This window comes from Pristiophorus japonicus, chromosome 3, assembly GCF_044704955.1.
Source record: "Pristiophorus japonicus isolate sPriJap1 chromosome 3, sPriJap1.hap1, whole genome shotgun sequence".
Taxonomy (NCBI): domain Eukaryota; kingdom Metazoa; phylum Chordata; class Chondrichthyes; family Pristiophoridae; genus Pristiophorus; species Pristiophorus japonicus.
The window spans coordinates 311,552,782-311,573,263 of record NC_091979.1 but is presented as its reverse complement, the minus strand read 5'-3'; positions in this window follow the sequence as shown (position 1 = coordinate 311,573,263).

Below are 20,482 nucleotides of genomic sequence, written 5' to 3'. Positions count from 1 at the left end.
TGGGTCGGGTCCGGTCCGAGGGCGGAGGGGGGGTGGGGAAGCGGGAGTCGAGTCGGGTCGGGAGTAAGCAGGAGCTGGGCGTGGGAGGCAGCCTTATTCACGCAGCCCCAGTGAGGCCATTCAGCCAGGGCTAGGGGCTGCGTGCTTCGGGCCCCTCCCACACAGTTTTGGGGGCTTGGAGCTACTGCACATGCGTGCCCATTGTAGTGCGCATGTGCAGAGGTCCCGGCACTGTTTTCAGCGCAGGGACCTAGCTCCGCCCCCCACAGCTCATGCTGCACCATGCCCGGCTCCAGAGGACCAGCAGGGAGCCGGGGAATACATAAGTTTTTTTTAGGCGCACTTTGTGGCACGAAAAATGGGTGTCCAGGTCGGGGCTGTGCCGTTCTAGGTGCGGCTCGAAACTTGGGCCCGAAGGACCTAGACCAAAGAAATCGTACCAGTCCTTGGCAACGCCATGCTTTCTGTCACACACAAAGGGACAGTGAACCGACTTCCCCTGTGGATTGTCCCCGGAGACCCCCGGCACTGCTGGGGAGAAGCTGGCTGGCAAAACTAAACTGGAAATGGGATGATGTCCATGCATGTCATTAAAGGAACAGACCTCCTGCTCAACAATTATAAAGCGATTTGAACATCTCTTTCAGCCAGGTGTGGGCACTTTCAAAGGGGCCAAAGTTAAAATCTACATCACACAGGATGCTAGACCAGTCCATCACAAGGCCAGAGCTGTACCCTATGTGATGAGGGAAAAGATTGAACACGAACTAGACAGGCTTCTGTGGGAAGGCATTATGTCACCTGTGGAATTTAGCGACTGGGCAAGTCCCATCGTCCCAGTCATGAAGCCTGATGGATCCGTACGAATCTGTGGGGACTACAAATCTACCATAAACAGAGTCTCCCAACAGGACCAGTACCCGCTGCCCAGAGCGGAGGACTTATTTGCCACATTGGCTGGAGGTAAATTTTTCTCAAAATTAGACCTCACATCTGCGTATATGATGCAAGAATTGACCGAGGAATCCAAGCTACTCACCACCATCAACACATATCGAGGCCTTTTCATGTACAATCGATTCGGCATCAGGTCAGCAGCTGCCATGTTCCAGCGCAACATGGAGAGTCTGCTCAAGTCCATCCCGGGATGGTTGTATTTCAAGACGACATACTTATCACGGGCAGGGCTACCGACTCCCATCTCCGTAATTTGGAGGAAGTACTAAAGCGGTTGGATCGGGTAGGTCTACGAGTCAAGAAATCCAAGTGCCTGTTTCTCGCACCCGAGGTTGTATTTTTGGGCAGAAGGATTGCCGCTGATGGAATCCGCCCAACAGAGTCCAAAACTGAAGCAATTCGCCTGGCACCCAGGCCCCGGAATATCTCAGAACTGCATGCCTTTCTCGGGCTACTCAATTACTTTGAGAACTTTATGCAGAACTTGAGCACGCTGCTGGAGCCTCTCCACGTGCTACTCAGAAAGGGGTGCGATTGGTTTTGGGGGGACGCCCAGGAACGCGCCTTCAATAAGGCACACAACCTTCTGTGTTCCAACAGTGTTTTGACTTTCTTTGACCCAGGTAAAAAGCTAGTTCTCACATGCGATGCGTCAGCGTATGGGGTCGGGTGCGCTTTGCAACATGTCAATAGTGCGGGCAAATTACAACCCATAACTTATGCCTCCAGGTCAGTTTCGCAGGCGGAGCGCTGGTACGGAATGGTAGAGAAGGAAGCGCTCGTGTGCGTGTACGGTGTCAAAAAGATGCACCAATGCCTTTTCAGGGCCAAGTTTGCATGAGAAACCGACCACAAGCCCCTCACGTCCCTCCTATCTGAGAGCAAGGCAATAAACACCAACGCCTCGGCGCGAATTCAACGGTGGGCACTCATGCTGGCGTCCTACGACTAAACAATAAGGCACAGACCAGGCACAGACAACAGTGCCGACGCGCTCAGCAGGCTACCCCTGGCGACCACGGAAGGGTCTGACGAACAGGACTGTGAGATAGTCATGGCAATCAATGCCTTTGAGTCCACAGGTTCGCCCATGATGGCTCGCCAAATCAAACCTGGACGGCCAGCGACCCCACGTTATCCTTAGTAAAAAGATGTGTCCTAACCGGTGACTGGGCAGAGGCTCGCGATGCCTGCCCCGAGGAAGTAAAACCCTTTCGCAGGCGCATGCATGAGCTATCACTACAAGCAGACTGCCTGATGTGGGGCAGCCAAGTAGTCATGCCTCTGCGAGGCAGAGATGCATTTGTCCGGGAACTCCACCGCGAGCACCCGGGTATCATTCTCATGAAGGCCATAGCCAGATCCCACGTCCGGTGGCCTGGTATTGACGCGGACTTGGAGCTCTGCGTCCGAAGGTGCACCATTTGTGCCCAAATCAGCAATGCCCCCAGGGAGGCTCCACTGAGCCCCTGGCCCTGGCCTACCAAACCGTGGTCGCGGGTGCACGTAGACTACGCGGGCCCATTCATGGGCAAAATGTTCCTCGTAGTTGTAGATGCATTTTCAAAGTGCATCGAATGCACCATTTTAAACTCGAGCACAACCTCCACCACTGTGGAGAGCCTCGCAACCATGTTTGCAACGCACGGAATCCCTGACATATTAGTCAGTGACAATGGTCCGTGCTTCACCAGTGCAGAATTCCAAGACTTTATAATTGACCACGGCATAAATCACGTCAAGACGGCACCGTTCAAGCTGGCCTCCTTCGGCCAGGCGGAGAGAGCAGTGCAAATCATTAAACAAGGCATGCTTAAAATCCAAGGTCCCACGCTGCAGGGTCGCCTGTCGCGACTGCTGCTGGCATACAGATCTCATCCGCACCCATTGACTGGGATCCCCCCCCGCGCAACTGTTGATGAAAAGGACTTTAAAAACAAGGCTCCCATTAATCCTCCCAGACATGCACGAAATCGTTGAGGCAAAGCGCCGTAAGCTGACTGAGTACCATGACAGAAATTCGAGGGGGAGATGGAATGAGATACGTGACAAAGTGCTTGTACTTAACTATGGCAGGGGTCCCAAATGGCTTGCAGGGACAGTAACGGGCAAGGAAGGAAACAGGCTACTGGTAGTACAAATGGACAATGGCAAAACCTGCCGGAGGCATGTAGACCAAGTCTAAAGCAGATTTACCAACAACACTGCGGAACTAGAGGCAGACTACAATGTGGAACTCGCACCGCACCTGGTGGATAGACAGAGGGAACAACCTGAGGAAAGGGCAATCCCAACAGACAGCCCAGGCGAGTCAACAACAATCACACCAATCGAAACAGACAGCCCAGGTGAGATACCAGCAACCACACCCAAAGAAAAACAGACACCAAGGCAAACAACTGAACCACAACTCAGACGCTCCACACGAGAGTGTAGACCATCTGAGAGACTGAACCTATGAAGACAATAAGACCTTGGGGGAGGGTGATGTCATGTATCTTACATTATTATATATAACTGTATTCTAACATGCTATACATGATTGTAATAAGATATGACCTGTAACCACCAGCATACCTTACCACCAGGGATGCACTTGCAAGAGAGAGGTGTATCAGGAGAAGTCTCAGGCAAGTGCAGCATTCCAGAGCTGTGAAATAAAGGTGCAGGTCCAGAGTGACCTTGACTTCACTACATGCCTCGTGTGAATTTGTACTGAGGGGACAGGACTTTACAGGGATATGCCCCCCAATGCTTTGATGAACTGGTCACCAATGTCTACAGTCCTCCTGGACAACTGTACCATCTCTCTGCTCTCATGTCGCGCTCGTGGAACAGACCTGCCACGTCCACGAGGCCTCCGCGGGGTCAGCGCCATCCTGGGGACAAATGGGGTGCCCTGTGGCGAGGTGCTTGGGACCGGTACCTCCAGAGTGAAGGCAGGAATGACCGGAGGACCCACTAGATGGCCTTGGGGTGGAATGGCTTCTGCAGCGTGGCGATGCAGGTTCTTTGAAGTCTGCGCTCTCATCCGTCGAGAACAGACCCAGTGGATTTATGGGCGAGAATCGGAGCTCCTCAGCACCAGATGTAGTAGGATCATCCGCTGACTCCTGCCCCGACTTCTGGCCTCTGTGGTCTTGCCTGGGGCCGCGCTGCTGGCTGAGCTGCAAAACACAAATGTGGTTATTAGAGGAGAAGGGGGTGCTAGGTTGACAAGGTGAGTCCAGCGCTACACACAGCATATGCACGACAAAAGCACGAACGCTATCAAAATCATCACAGACATCACATTTCATGATCATCAACACATTGTGCATTGCAATGATTTTCATTAGGCCATCATTATTGCTATGACAATTTTAGAAATCATCTATCATATATGTTCGGATATGAGTGGGTGTGGTATCTACAGACTTTACTTGACGCAGTGGTGTAAGCTTTACTCACGTGGCATTACTTCAGGGTCTGCAGATGCGTCCGTGGCTGTCCCGGGGGTGCTTCCCCACGAGTGCGAGCACCCGCTCCTCCATCTCTGTGATGTCGCTGGGGATTGGTGGCCGCCCCCCACTCATTCGCCTCTGCATGGACCTCATCGTCGATAGCTTCTTCTGTAAAAGGTGACAGGACGACATGGCATGAGGTCATTGTGTGATATCATTGCTGGGTACTGTCACAGAGACTGATACAACACATAACCGACAGATGTAATCATGATTATTATGATAATTATCATTTTTTACCTAAAAACGCACACCGTGACAAGCAGGCTTTGAGTAAAACATTACCAGGAAAAGTGCAAGACCTCACATCTGCTGATAGTCACTCATGACTCTTAAAATCAAATTATATAAATACATAAGTACATGTAAATCAATGTAATACTTACTCTTGCAGATCCCACAAGGTCGTTCCACCGTTTGCGGCAGTGGTTGCCCTCACGAACCTCGTTGGTCGCCGACGAGACCACCTCTACTATCTTTGTTCATATGTTCTGGTTTGCCTTTGGGGTGGGCTTCCCACGCCCTCCCTGTGTCAAATCACCCCAGCGTAGCTCGACCTCCTGCAGGAGGAAGGCAGTTGCCTCGTCCGAGAAGCTCCTGGCTCTTTTGCGCCCTCCAATGTGCTCCTCTCCCAGCTCACTGCTCTCTCCAGCATCAGTCTCCACAGTGTGTTGTGATGCCTCCTCCTCTCTCTCCATTATAAGCCAAATTCGGGCAAATATGTGGCTGGTAACAGCTAATTTTTGTTTGCCTACTTGCTGTGAAGCTCTAAACTCTCCCTCCTTCCTCCCAAAGCAGCCACACCACACCCAGCCACGCCTTCAGTCCCGCTGAGCTCCCTCTCTCTCTGTCTCTTCTTCTGCATATGTCATGATGACCCTTGACCTCCAGAGTCGCGGGAATCGAGCGTTGCCATGCCGTTGCTAAGGATGGCCACACTTTTCGGCAGAAGGTCAAAAAAATTTAACGCCAACGCCCATTTTAAATCGCTCGCGGTAACGCCCATTTTCAAAAATGGAAACTAGGTGTTTTGAGAATAGACGAGGAACCGGCGATCTGAAAACCCTTTTTTACTGCTCACGCTTGAAATAACCACAAAAGTGGAGATTGTAGCCCCTGGAGTCCATTATTGAGGAAGTAGTCGCAGGACTTTTAGAAAATCATAATGCAGTCAAGCAGAGTCAGCATGGTTTTATGAAAGGAAATCATGTTTGACAAATTTGCTGGAGTTTTTTGAGGATGTAACGAGCAAAGTGGATAAAGGGGAACCAGTCGATGTTGCGTATTTGGATTTTCAGAAAACATTTGATAAGTTGCCATATAAAAGGTTACTGCACAAGATAAGAGCTCACGAGGTTGGGGGTAATATATTAGCGTGGATAGAGGATTGGCTAACTAACAGAAAGCAGAGAGTCAGGATAAATGAGTAATTTTCAGGTTGGCAAACCTTAACTAGTGGGGTGCCACAGGGATCGGTGCTGGGGCCTCAACTATTTACAATTTATATTAATGACTTGGATGAAGGCACCAAGTGTAATGTAGCCAAATTTGCTGATGATACAAAGATAGGTGGGAAAACAAGTTGTGAGTAGGGCACAAAGAATCTACAAAGGGATATAGACAGGCTAAGTGAGTGGGCAAAAATTTGGCAGATGGGGTATAATGTGGGAAAAAGTGAGGTTATCCACTTTGGAAGGAAAAATAAAAAAGCAAATTATTATTTAAATGGGGGAGACATTACAAAATGCGGTGGTACAGAGGGATCTGGGGGTCCTTGTACATGAAACACTGCAGATACAGCAAGTAATTAGGAAAGCAAATGCAATGTTGGCCTCTATTGCAAGGGGGATGGAGTATAAAAGTAGGGAAGTCCTGCTATAACTGTACAGGGTGTTGGTGAGACCACACCTGGGGTACTGCGTACAGTTTTAGTCTCCTTATTTAAGGAAGGATATACTTGCACTGGAGGCAATTCAGAGAAGTTTCATGAAGCTGTTTCCTGAGATGAAGGGATTGTCATATGAAGAAAGGTTGAGCAGGTTGGACCTATTCTCATTGGAGTTGAGCAGACTTAGAGGTGATCTTATTGAAATGTATAAGATTCTGAGGGGGCTTGACAGGGTAGATGCAGGGAGAATGTTTACCCTCGTGGGTGAATCTAGAACTAGGGGGCATAGTTTCAGAATAAGAGGTCACCCATTAAAAATAGAAATGAGGAGGAATTTCTTCTCTCAGAGAGTCATGAATCTTTGGAATTCTCTACCTCAGAGAGCTGTGGAGGCTGGGTCTTTGAATATATTTAAGGTGGCGATAGACAGATTTTTGAAAGATAAGGGAGTCCATGGTTATGGGGAGCGGGTAGGGAAGTGGAGTTGAGGCCCAGATCAGATCAGCCATAATCTTATTGAATGGCGGAGCAGGCTCGAGGGGCCAAATGGCCTACTCCTGCTCCTTTTTCTTATGTTCTTATGTTAAGTCCAGAAGGCTGCAAAGTGTCTAATCAAAAGATGAGGCACTGTTCCTCGAGCTTCCATTGAGCTTCGTTGGAACAGTGGAGGGGTCTGAGGACAGAGAGGTCAGAGTGGGAGTGGAGTGGGGACTATCTGCCTTCTCTCCAAGTCCTTTTATTTCTCCAGCAACACATCCAATTATCTTGCACTCACTTATACTGTCAAAGTCCTTCCCTAATAATTTATTCCACAAGTTGTATTCCACCGGACTTTCCTTCTTACGCTTAGCTTCCTAATTATAGCTTGGTACTTGAAGCCATGTCATTGTAAACAATGTGCTTGGAACATATTGCTTTGTTTTGTGCAAAGAAAAGAAAGAAAGGGGATAAAAGTTGCATTCACTTAGTCCCTTTCATAACCAAAAGGAAGTATTTTTGAAGTGTAGTTACTGTTGTATTGTAGGGAAACATGGCAGCCAATTTGTGCACAGCAAGCTCCCACAAACAGCGACGAGATGAATGTCCAGATAATCTGTTTTTGGTGTTGTTGACTGAGGGATAAACATTGGGAAGGACAAAGGGAGAACTCCCCTGCTGTTCTTTAATTAGTGCCGTGGGATGTTTTACTTCTACCCAAGGGCAGGCTTGGTATAACGTCTCATCCGAACGACGGCACCTCTGACAGTGCAGCACTCCCGCGGTACTGCACTGAGCTGTGTATAAAGTACAAGGGTAGGAAAATGAAACCTCAACTTAACAATATATGAGCATAAAACAGCTGAGGCTATTCCTCAGGGCATGTCAACTGATCACATTAAGACTACAGTGATTTCAGACAATATGGCAAGATGAATAGGCATGGCCTTGAATATGCCTGTGGGAGGAGTTATAATTACTATAAAATCCTTCCTGCCTGCACCTAGTTCAGTGTCCTCAACCAGGCTAACATCCCCAGTATTGAAGCACTGACCATACTCGATCAGCTTCGCTGGGCAGGCCACATAGTACGCATGCCAGATACGAGACTCCCTAAGCAAATGCTTTATGCGGAGCTCCTTCATGGTAAACGAGCCAAAGGAGGACAGCGGAAACGTTACAAGGACACCCTCAAAGCCTCGCTGGTAAAGTGTGACATCACCACTGACACCTGGGAGACCCTGGCCGCAGACCGCTCGAGGTGGAGAAAGTGCATCCAGGAGGGCATTGAGCTCTTCGAGTCTCAACGCAAAGAGCGTGAAGAGGTCAAGCGCAGGCAGCGGAAGGAGCGCGCGGCAAACCAGTCCCACCCACCCCTTCCCTCGACGAATGTCTGTCCCACCTGTAACAGGGTCTGTGGCTCTCATATTGGACTGTTCAGCCTTTAAAGAACTCACTTTGGGAGTGGAAGCAAGTCTTCCTTGATTCCAAGGGACTGCCTGTGACTGATGAGCTCAGTGAGTGTTTAATCGGGCAGGGTACACTTTACTGGCTGGGCAACAACAAACTGGGATAGTAATAATACCTTTTTATTTATATAGTGCCTTTAACGTAGTAAAACGTCCCAAGGTGCTTCGCAACAATTTTACAAAACGTTAGATATTGACCATTGGGGGAAAGAGAGAACAAGTGTGAGAAGATAGTGTAAAAAGAGGTTAAAGGCTCGGGTCCGAAGTGGCAGCCAAAATGCACACGCAGATAGATACAGGCGAAAAAACTAAAAAACATACATTCAAATTACATTATAAATAATACAATAAGGAGTATACAATAGTAAAATCAGTATAATAAAGAGTAATTAGAATTAAACAAAATTAAATAATATATACTAAAATTATAAATTAAGTTAGAATTAGAAAATCAGCAATTGAATCAAATGAAATCAGTTATTAGGGACGTGAGATTTAAATGCAACCTTCATTCCATGGACAGCTAGTCAGTGTAAATTTCTACTTAACCAGGAAAGGGAGGATTTTAAAATATTAGCAAAATAATTCAGCAATTCAAAATAAATTCTGAACTGTTTTATCAAGCCAAATGATAAGCTGCTACCTTAGATTTGTATTTCAAAATCTGATTATTAGGAAAACAGTAATGAGGCTTGACTGACCTTATCAACAACTACTCCAGATAATAATGTTCAAAGTGAGAAACAATTAGGATTTTTTTTTTATATAACACATTTCACCAATCTGCATGAGATTGCAACATTTGCAGATGACACAAAACTCGGAAATGTAGCGAACAGTGAGGAGGATAGTAACAGACTCCACGAGGACATTGACAGACTGATGAACTAGACAGGCACATGGCAGATGAAAGTTAACGCAGAACAGTGTGAAGTGATATATTTTGCCTGGAAGAACGAGGAGAGACATTATGAACTAAATAGTACAATTATAAAGGGATGCAGAAACAGAGGGACCTGGAGGTGTATGTACACAAATCTTTGAAGGTGGCGGGACAAGTTAATAAGGCTGTTAAAAAGCATACAGGATCCTTGGATTTATAAGCAGAGTCATAGAGTACAAAAGCAAGGAAATTATGCTAAACCATTATAACTCACTGGTTAGCCCCAGCTGGGGTATTGTTTTCGATTCTGTGTGCCACATTTTAGGAAGGATGTCAGGGTGTCAGAGAGGGTGCAGAGAAGGTTTACTAGAATGGTAGCAAGGATGAGGGACTTCGGTTACCTGGAGTGACTTGAGAAGCTGAGCGCTAACAGCACTGTGGGAGTACCTTCATCACACAGCGGTTCAGGAAGGCGGCTCACCACCTTCTTAAGGGCAATTAGGGAGGGTCTATAAATACCGGCCTCGACAGCGATGCCAGATCGCATGAACGAATAAAAAAAAAAGAGATTAAGGGAAGATTTAATAGAGGTGTTCAATATCATGAAGTGTTTTGATGGTGTAAATTGTGTGCAGTTTTGGTCTCCTAATCTGAGGAAGGACGCTCTTGCTATTGAGGGAGTGCAGCGAAGGTTCACCAGACTGATTCCCGGAATGGCGGGACTGACATATGAGGAGAGACTAGATCGACTGGGCCTGTATTCACTGTAGGATGAGAGGGGATCTCATAGAAACATATAAAATTCGGACGGAACTGGACAGGTTAGATGCAAGAAGAATGTTCCCGATGTTGGGGAAGTCCAGAACCAGGGATCACAGTCTAAGGATAAGGGGTAAGCCATTTGGGACCGAGATGAGGAGAAACGTCTTCACTCAGAGAGTTGTGAGCATGTGGAATTCTCTACCACAGAAAGTTGTTGAGGCCAGTTCGTTAGACATATTCAAAAGAGAGTTAGATGTGGCCCTTATGGCTAAAGAGATCAAGGGGTATGGAGAGAAAGCAGGAATGGGGTATGGAAGTTGCATGATCAGCCATGATCATATTGAATGGTGGTGCAGGTTCGAAGGGCCGAATGGCCTACTCCTGCACCTACTTTCTATGTTTCTATGTTTCTATGTAAATAAGGAGAAACTCCTTTCCATGGCAGAAGGGTCAGTAACCAGAGGAGACAGATTTAAGATGATTGGCAAAAGAACTAGAGTTGAGATGAGGAGAATTTTATTTTATGCAGTATTTTAAGTGGTGGACCGAGCAGGGGAGTGGGACTAATGGGATAGCTCTTTCAAGGAGAATGATGGGCCGAAAGGCCTCTTTTTGTGCTGCACTATTCTATGATCAAGGAGTAAAGAGCTTGATACCCACTAATGCTGCCATATCTCACGAATTATTGAAAACCAGGACAGCTGATAACGGCAACAACAACTTATATTTATATCGCGCATTTAACATAATAAAACATTCCAAGGAGCTTCACTGGAGCATTATCAAAAAAAACTAAATTTGTTTTACCAACTCCATGGCACTCAACCTAGTCTCCTCCAACTTCAGATGTTTGCAAAAAAACTATACAAACCTATTTTGCAGTTAGGTTTGGGGTTTTGTAAATTTTGAAACAAATCATTCAAAACCTTTCAAATAGTACCCATTATTATCCTTGCGGACAAAGATTCCAGCTTAATACTTGGAGCCGTCTCGAAGGCCCGCAAACGAGCACAATTAGTGGAAGCTCCCAATGGTGATTAATTCACCCTGGAGACGAGAACAGTTTTGTAGGCGGGGCCTGATTCTGGTGCAAAGCTTTTCAAACTAGCTCAAAAGATCGCGGAAACTCGAGCTGCGCTGACCGCAAATTGCGATTAAAATTCCGCAATCTTTTGCGCCAGTCGTGCCACCATCAGGTGAATTGCACCTACGTATAGATCCACTTCACCCAAAAATATTTAGTAGCCCACCCTTAATCCCCAAATGGTGCTTCAGAAGCAATTTCTCAGCTACAGACTTTCAGACAATGAATGCTCCGTGCACTTCATTAACTTTAGCTTCTCATTGTTATGGGTTTAATCATTTTTGCAATTTGAATTTTCCATCTGTCCAAAACCCGTAGTTCAAGGAAAGTGGACTGATGATTGCAGTAACTAGCTACTTTTGTCTCCTAATTTAATTTCACGTCACCTGGGGAATTGCCTGCACACTTCAATTTACTTCTTTTGAGCACAAATCAGTACAGCTTGTATTAATTTTAATTATAATACAAAGGATTAGACTCTCGGAGTCAGATGCTCATTACATTGAAAGGTTTTGACTGCAACATAACTCTCTCCATCTGTCTAAAGATTGAACCATCAATCAAGGCCCTCGTTAGCATTATTTCATTGCCTTGTACTCCTCATTGTGTCCTCCAAGGCAAGTATCAATGTTGGGTTATGCCAAACAATAATTTAAATTTTTGTTTTCATTTCATCTCCAGATCATCTTGTGTTTGGTCTTATTTTAGTTACAGTCTGCGGAAGGGACTTGTAATTTTTTGGGGTAATTTCACTATCCAACACCCCAAGTGTCCCCTTAGAAATGCTCCCGTGCTGGGAGTGTTAGATCATGGAATCATCCCTTTAGTCTGTGTCTTTAGTTCCGATGGGCTAGAAATTCCCTAGCCTGTTGATATTTGATAATTAACATCATTTTAGTAAAGAAATATGAATAAAAATGTCGCCATTTTTAAGGGGGCAAATTTGGCCACAAAATACGCTTGTCGTTAAAAAATGGCATTGCACGAGGACTCGAGGTAAAAACCGTGATCTCGCCAACTTTAGCCCGAGGCCTATCAGTGCCAAAAATACAGGCCCTGCCTGGGAGGAGAGAAAACACACAAAAAAAATTGCAAAAAACACAAAAAAATAAAAATAAAAAAACATTTATTTCTTAACTAAGTCATCGCTGCAAAAGAATTAAAAAATAAAAACTTAAACTTCCCTTTTTTGCAGGTCTTCCTACTCACCGATGTTTCTGAGGCTGTAACGCCTGCTTTTCTCATGCTTTTCTTTTTCATCCACGAACAGGTTCGCTGAATGACCAAACTTAGGCGGTGCGTTTTTTTTTCGCTTTGCACATTGGCGACCCGCTTTCCGGCGATATTTTGAAAATGCCATTCTTAAACTTTGAAGCGTTTTGTGTACTTCATTTTAAGAACAATAAAGCACTTTTAACGCGGAAAAAAATCACGTTAAAACGTGCATTCGGCTGGGGAAATTCTAGCCCAAAAAGTCATAGTTTAGTATTAGTTTTGGAAAGTAGTCTAAAACTTAAAGCCTCAGTTTTTATTACTCCCACCGAGAGGAAACCAGGCCCGGAGCCATGGGGGGGGGGGGGGGGGGGGGGGAGGCGGGAGTCAGGGGGAGGGGTGGTGGGGTGGTTGGGGGTTGGCAGATCAAACGCAACTCGTTTCCTGCCTCGATCTGGAAAGAATATACCAGAACTAATCCCCTGACTCCCCGCTTTCCCCAGAGACTTCTATCATATTCTGCCGAAAGCAAAGTCTGGCGGATAAAACATGAATCCAAATATGAGTAGGCGTAGGATAGTCAGATGCAAATGATGCCAATAATGGAATGTACGCGTACTCCTCTTCGCACTCTGAAGATCTGTGCTGTGTGCGTGTCCAGGGTGCTACAAACATAGAAACATAGAAAAGAGGTGCAGGAGTAGGCCATTCGGCCCTTCGAGCCTGCACCACCATTCAATATGATCATGGCTGATCATGCAACTTCAGTACCCCACACGTGCTTTCTCTCCATACCCCTTGATCCCTTTAGCCGTAAGGGCTACATCTAACTCCCTTTTGAATATATTGAACGAACTGGCCTCAACAACTTTCTGTGGTAGAGAATTCCACAGGTTCACAATTCTCTGAGTGAAGAAGTTTCTCCTCATCTCGGTCCCAAATGGCTTACCCCTTATCCTTAGACTGTGACCTCCTGGTTCTGGACTTCCCCAACATCGGGAACATTCTTCCTGCATCTAACCTGTCCAATCCCGTCAGAATTTTATATGTTTCTATGAGATCCCCTCTCATTCTTCTAAATTCCAGTGAATATAAGCCTAGTCGATCCAGTCTTTCCTCATATGTCAGTCCTGCCATCCCGGGAATCAGTCTGGTGAACTTTCGCTGCACTCCCTCAATAGCAAGAATGTTCTTCCTCAGATTAGGAGACCAAAAGCTGAACACAATATTCAAGGTGTGGCCTCACCAAGGCCGTGTACAACTGCATTAAGACCTCGCTGCTCCGATACTCAAATCCCCTAGCTATGAATGACAACTTCTTTTTTCATCAAACGAGGAGCTCATCCTGACCATCAACGTTGTCATGACAGCAATATTATTTTCTTCCCCCCGCCCCACCAATACTGTGCTCATATCGAGCTTTCTTCTAAAACAGCAACAGTTACTATTTGTGAAATTTTCTCTTCATTTTCCAAAGGACTCTCTGGCTATGTGACTGGATATGGATGGTTGATGAACCCTCAGGTGTAAATGAATTCAGTCAATTGAATTCCACTCAATTTATTTTTTTTAATTTAATTTAATTTAAATTAATTTTACTGTATTACATTTACAGATTGAGATGGAATCCTTTGCGTGTGTGTCACATTCTTTTCTGCAATTGTCTTTCTGCTGTATTGTTCTGCATCTTTAGAAACATAGAAACATAGAAAATAGGTGCAGGAGTAGGCCATTTGGCCCTTCGAGCCTGCACCACATTCAATAAGATCATGGCTGATCATTCCCTCAGTACCCCTTTCCCACTTTCTCTCCATACCCCTTGATCCTTTTAGCTGTAAGGGCCATATCTAACTCCCTCTTGAATATATCCAATGAACTGGCATCACCAGCTCTCTGCGGTAAGGAATTCCACAGGTTAACAACTCTCTGAGAAGAAGTTTCTCCTCATCTCAGTCCTAAATGGCTTACCCCTTATCCTTAGACTGTGTCCCCTGTTTCTGGACTTCCCCAACATTGGGAACATTCTTCGTGCACCTAACCTGTCCAATCCCGTCAGAATTTTATATGTTTCTATGAGATCCCCTCTCATCCTTCTAAACTCCAGCGAATACAGGCCCAGTCGATTCAGTCTCTCCTCATATGTCAGTCCTGCCATCCCTGGAATCAGTCTGGTGAACCTTCGCTGCACTCCCTCAATAGCAAGAACACCCTTCCTTAGATTAGAAGACCAAAACTGAGCACAATATTCCAGGTGAGGCCTCACCAAGGCTCTGTACAACTGCAATAAAACCTCCTTGCTCTTATACTCAAATCCTCTAGCTATGAAGGCCAACATACCATTTGCCTTCGTCACCGCCTGCTGTACCTGCATGCCAACTTTCAACGACTGATGTACCATGACACCCATGTCTCATTGCACCTCCCCTTTTCCTAATCTGCCTCCATTCAGATAATATTCTGCCTTCGTGTTTTTGCCCCCAAAGTGGATAACCTCACATTTATCCACAATATACTGCATCTGCCATGCATTTGCCCACTCACCTAACTTGTCCAAGTCACCCTGCAGCCTCTTAGCATCCTCCTCACAGCTCACACTGCCACCCAGCTTTGTGTCATCTGTAAATTTGGAGATATTACACTCAATTCCTTCATCCAAATCATTGATGTATATTGTAAAGAGCTGGGGTCCCAGCACTGAGCCCTGTGGCACTCCACTAGTCACTGCCTGCCATTCCGAAAAGGAACCGTTTATCCCGACTCTCTGCTTCCTGCCTGCCAACCAGTTTTCTATCCACGTCAGTACATTACCCCCAATACCATATGCTTTAATTTTGCACACCATCTCTTGTGTGGGACCTTGTCAAAAGTCTTTTGAAAGTCCAAATACACCACATCCAATGCTTCTCCCTTGTCCACTCTACTAGTTACATCCTCAAAAAATTCCAGAAGATTTGCCTGATTTCCCTTTCATAAATCCATGCTGACTTGGACCGATCCTGTCACTGTTTTCCAAAGCACTGCGATTTCATCTTTAATAATTGATTCTAACATTTTCCCCACTACTGATGTCAGGCTATCTGGTCTATAATTACCTATTTTCTCTCCCCCTCCCCTTTTAAAAAGTGGTGTTACATTAGCTACCCTCCAGTCCAGAGGAACTGATCCAGAGTTGATAGACTATTGGAAAATGATCACCAATGCATCCACTATTTCTAGGGCCACTTCCTTAAGTACTCTGGGATGCAGACTATCAGGCCCCAGGGACTTATCTGCCTTCAATCCCATCAATTTCCCTAACACAATTTTCCATCTAATAAGATTTTCCTTCAGTTCCTCCTTCTCACTAGATCCTCGGTCCCCTAGTATTTCCGGAAGGTTATTTATGTCTTCCTTCGTGAAGACAGAACCAAAGTATTTGTTCAACTGGTCTGCCATTTCTTTGTTCCCCATTATAAATTCTGACTGCAAGGGACCTACGTTTGTCTTCACTAATTTTTTCTCTTCACATATCTATAGAAGCTTTTGCAGTCAGTTTTTATGTTCCTGGCAAGCTTCCTCTCATACTCTATTTTCCCCCTCCTGATTAAACCCTTTGTCCTCCTCTGCTGAATTCTAAATTTCTCCCAGTCCTCAGGTTTGCTGCTTTTTCTGGTCAATTTATATGCGTCTTCCTTGAATTTAACACTATCCTTAATTTTCCTTGTTAACTATGGTTGAGCCACCTTCCCCATTTTATTTTTACTCCAGACAGGGATGTACAATTGTTGAAATTCATCCACGTGATCGTTAAATGTTTGCCATTGCCTATCCATCGCAAACCCTTTAAGTATCATTTGCCAATCTATTCTAGCCAATTCACATCTCATACCATCGAAGGTACCTTTCTTAAGTCTCTGAATTAACTGTGTCACTCTCCATCTTAATAAAGATTTCGACCATATTATGGTCACCCTTCCCCAAGGGGCCTCGCACAACAAGGTTGCTAATTAGTCTTCTCTCATTACACATCACCCAGTCTAGGATGTCCAGCCCTCTAGTTGGTTCCTCAAAATATTGGTCTAGAAAACCATCCCTAATACACTCCAGGAAATCCTCCTCCACCATACTGCTACCAGTTTGGTTAGCCCAATCTATATGACAACAAGCTTTTTTCATCCTAAAAATTAAACTTAAAACATTTCTGCACAGATGAACAGCCATCCACTCCAACAGACCCTCATGCCAGCTCTCTCACTCCAACAGAACCTCACAGCAACTCCCTCATTTCATTTGATCTTCACATCAACTGTTTCAACCTTACTCTCTCAAAGTACACAGCAAGTGTACCATTATTACTCACTACATTTCTTATCTCGTAGTATGCAGTACAAATGTTCCTCCTCCTCCTTTGCTAACTCTAGTCTCCCTGGGCCTCACTATTTCTCAGTAGGCCCTTCTCACTTTAATCTAGACATGCCACCTCTTGTGTTACTTGTTTGCACATTCATCTCTAGCCTCTCCCCTCAGGTTTACTTCTTACAGTACGACATATCTCTCTCACTCCTTCATGCCAAATGTTGTCCAAAGTGACATATAGGAATTACATCAGACCAGGCCTGTCTTTGACATTTTGAAAGTTGTGAATGAGCCATTGGGGTTCATTTCCATTTCCACTGTCTGAATGATAGCCTGGCCGGGTAGATCGCTTGCCTGTGGTAGAAGCCGCCTGAATTTTATGCCATTCATTTCAATGAAATGAAAATCAATCGGGTTCTATGGTGCGATCCCCATGCCAGATTACTGCCCAGGCATTGTCTTTAAATTTCATCACGAGAACACAGTAATTTTGATCATATTGCTGCTTCCTTCCAACAATCTTTATTTAGCTCCACATTTGCCTTCAGGGAAATGTTCCATTTGGCCCTCATTGTTAAAAAGTAACAATTTTATTCTGCCACTTTTGTCCTCATTTCATTGATGAATACAGCGCTGGTCAGGATGGCTGTAAATGGGTAACACTAAGCATGAAGATCCTATTGGGATTATTGATAGATCAGGTTCCAAAACAAGTAATTGATTCCTGTTAAGATCAAATTCAATTTGCTGAAAATGAAAATATTGCAGAAAAAATTATTGTCAGAAGTTTGACCTTGTGCCTCTTTAATTTTAATTTGTTCTGCAATTAACGCAGCAACATCAAACTGCTTTATTAATCTATTTTGGGCAACCCTACATGTTTGATACAATGGATAAAAGTGGAACATCGGTGTTGAAGCATTTTGGCTGTTGTCCTCCTAGAGGCATGAGACTGCTATTGTAAGAAAGCATGATAACATTCAGCCCATCAAGCCCACTCCATCCATAGTTAATTACAGTCTGTTTTATCTCGGACTCATTTTAATATTTTTAAAACTACCAAAGGGAAGTTCTGCAAAATTCTCCTTGACCCAGAAAAAAAAAACAAGTAAAAAGCGGGCAAAACTTTAATAAGGTATGGAGGAGACATGATCCAGGTTTTTGAAATGATGAGAGGAAGTGATAATGTTGTTGCAAGTAGATTATTGAACCACAACTTTAAGCACATCATTAGTACAAAACTAGCAAGCCATGTGTGTAAATTTCAGTGTTGAGATATTTGATAGAATTTATTTAGGGGTTGATTAATGAGAGCAACCCTCGTGAAGAGCAAGTTGTGGAATTGCATTGAATAAATCTGGTAAATTATAGGCCAGTACCAGAAAAATAACCACCTGAGCTGCTGGATTGTCAAAGTCAATGGCTTGCAAGCTGGCAACCTATTCCAAAGGTCCACTATGCACTGGGAAAAGACCCACCTCCTGACATCTAATCTGGACCTGTCATTGCACAACTTAAAATTGTGACCCCTGGTCTTTCTGAAACTATTTGATTGAAACAAACTGTCAACCTGAACACAATCTATTCCCTTCACCATCTTATAAATCTCAATCAGATCATCCCGAAGTCTACGCTTCTCTGAGGTATGGAGTCCCAGCTCTTTTAGCCTATCTTGATAACTAAGGTGCTTTAAACTGGGAATTAGTCTTGAGGCCCTGCTCTGCATCCTTTCCAAAGGCTCAATATCACCCGCCATGTGAGGAGACCAAAACTGGACACAGTATTCCGACTGAGGCCTGACCGAGCTCTTGTACAAAGAAAAAATAGTGGGGCTGAAATTGCCCATTGCTGGAAATGCAGCGTACCTACACTGTTTCTCTTGTATGGTGGATGCGGTGACCACTTGAGCAAAATTACGCTGTTTGGCCTTTTTTCTTCGGCGGTCCAGAAGTCGGTCATAATGGGGGGCGGAAGTGCGGCGGTGAGCACACTAGAGGGGCGGAAGTTGGGGCGGGCGGAGTGGCTGTCGCTGTCAGTCATCAGCGTAGCGCTGATGACATCATCACGGCGCCGTGTCACCACGGCTCTCCCCTTCACTTAAAGGGGAGAGCCTGCGCGATTGTTTAAGTTCGGTCCACTGGGCCACCAGGGAGGGTTTCGGTCGGGCTAGAGGCCTGGCACAAAAGAGGGGGTGCCAGGCTGCCTGTTGGCAGCCCGGCCGAACCCGGGTGGGGGGGGGGCATAATTATCGGCACGACATGGCAGTCGGAAGACAAAAAAAACCACGGCGGCAGCGGCGGTAAGTCCTCCCCTTTAATGGGAGCTGCACCCACTGCCATTTTACTACTGCCTCACTGCACCAACAGAAAAGAACAGCTTTTGGCACTGCGTGGTGGCAGCAAGATTTATCGAGGGAATTTCGCCATTGTGGGGGGAAAAACAGCGATGTGCGCTCTTAAGATGCACTTAGGATGGAGCAGCAGCAGCGGTGCATTAGGGGGGAGTGGGTCACCGCCGGGATACAGCAGGAGCGGAATTTAAAAAATGCCGGCCGTCACATGAAACATCGGCGGCCATTGCACTCTGCAGCATGGCTGCAGATTTCCGGCAGTAAAAGGTTTTAAGGGAAGGGGCAATTTCGGCCCCAGTATGTTTTGCCTTATATTCAATTGTCCTATGAATACACCCGAACACCCTTTTCACTCTTAGCTATCACTTCACGCCATTGCTCATGAACTTTAGAGAGATATGCACTAGAATTGTTATGTTCAGAATAAATCCACAGGACTGTATTGCAAGCTCAAACTGTTGTGACCTTGGTCTCTTTATTCAGACTCCAGAGTGAGGACGCAGCATGGTGAATCACCTTTTATACCTGCTTGCCCCAGGGTGCACAGGTGACCCTTAGGTCTCCCACAGGTGTGCCCCCTAGTGGCATGTCTTACATTTTGGTGAGGTTTACATACATACATAACAAGAATGCCCAGGTCTCTTTCTTTCTCCAACCTCTTTAATGCTTTTCCCTGAAGGGTGTATGAATGTTTAGCATTCGCCCAGCCCACGTGAATAACACTGCACTTTTCCAAATTAAACATCATTTGCCAGTCACGAGCCCAATCTCCCAACACGTTGAGATCTGTCTGAACCAGTCGTACTTCGTCTACAGTCCTAAAACTCGCACAGATCCTAGTAACCCATGAAAATTTGCAGATCATGCTCCCCAACACCTATATCTAGATCATTAATTTAAATAGTAAAGAGCAACGGTCCCAACACCGACCCTGGTGAACGGTCTCCAAACTGATCTGAATCCATCTGTAACTACTTTCTGCTTACGTTTTTCCAGCCAGACTCAATCCAGCTTAATATATTACCATTATCGCCAGAGGCTTTGCTTTTGTAGAATTCCCAGGTTTCTTTCTTTCTCCATTCGTTGGATATATTCAAGAGGGAGTTAGATGTGGCCCTTACCGCTAAAGGGATCAGGGGGTATGGAGAGAAAGCAGGAATGGGGTACTAAAGTTGCATAATCAGCCATGATCTTATTGAATGGTGGTGCAGGCTCGAAGGGCTGAATGGCCTACTCCTACACCTATTTTCTATGTTTCTATGTAGAGAAGCCTCTTGTGACATACCTTATCAAAAGCTTTTTGGAAGTCTAAATAGACAATGTCTACTGGGCTTCCCTCATCCACTATCTTGGTGTCTTCTTCAGAAAATACAATCAGATTTATAAGACATGACCTCCTTTTTTATGAAGCCATGTTGGGTGTCCCTAATATGTCCCTCTGTTTCCAAGTAATCTTATGTTGCATCCCTTAAGATTCCCTCAAGCACCTTTCCTATTACTGATGTTAAACTAACGGGCCTCTGGTTACCAGGTCAGAGGCTGTGTGTTCTGCATTGCGTGAC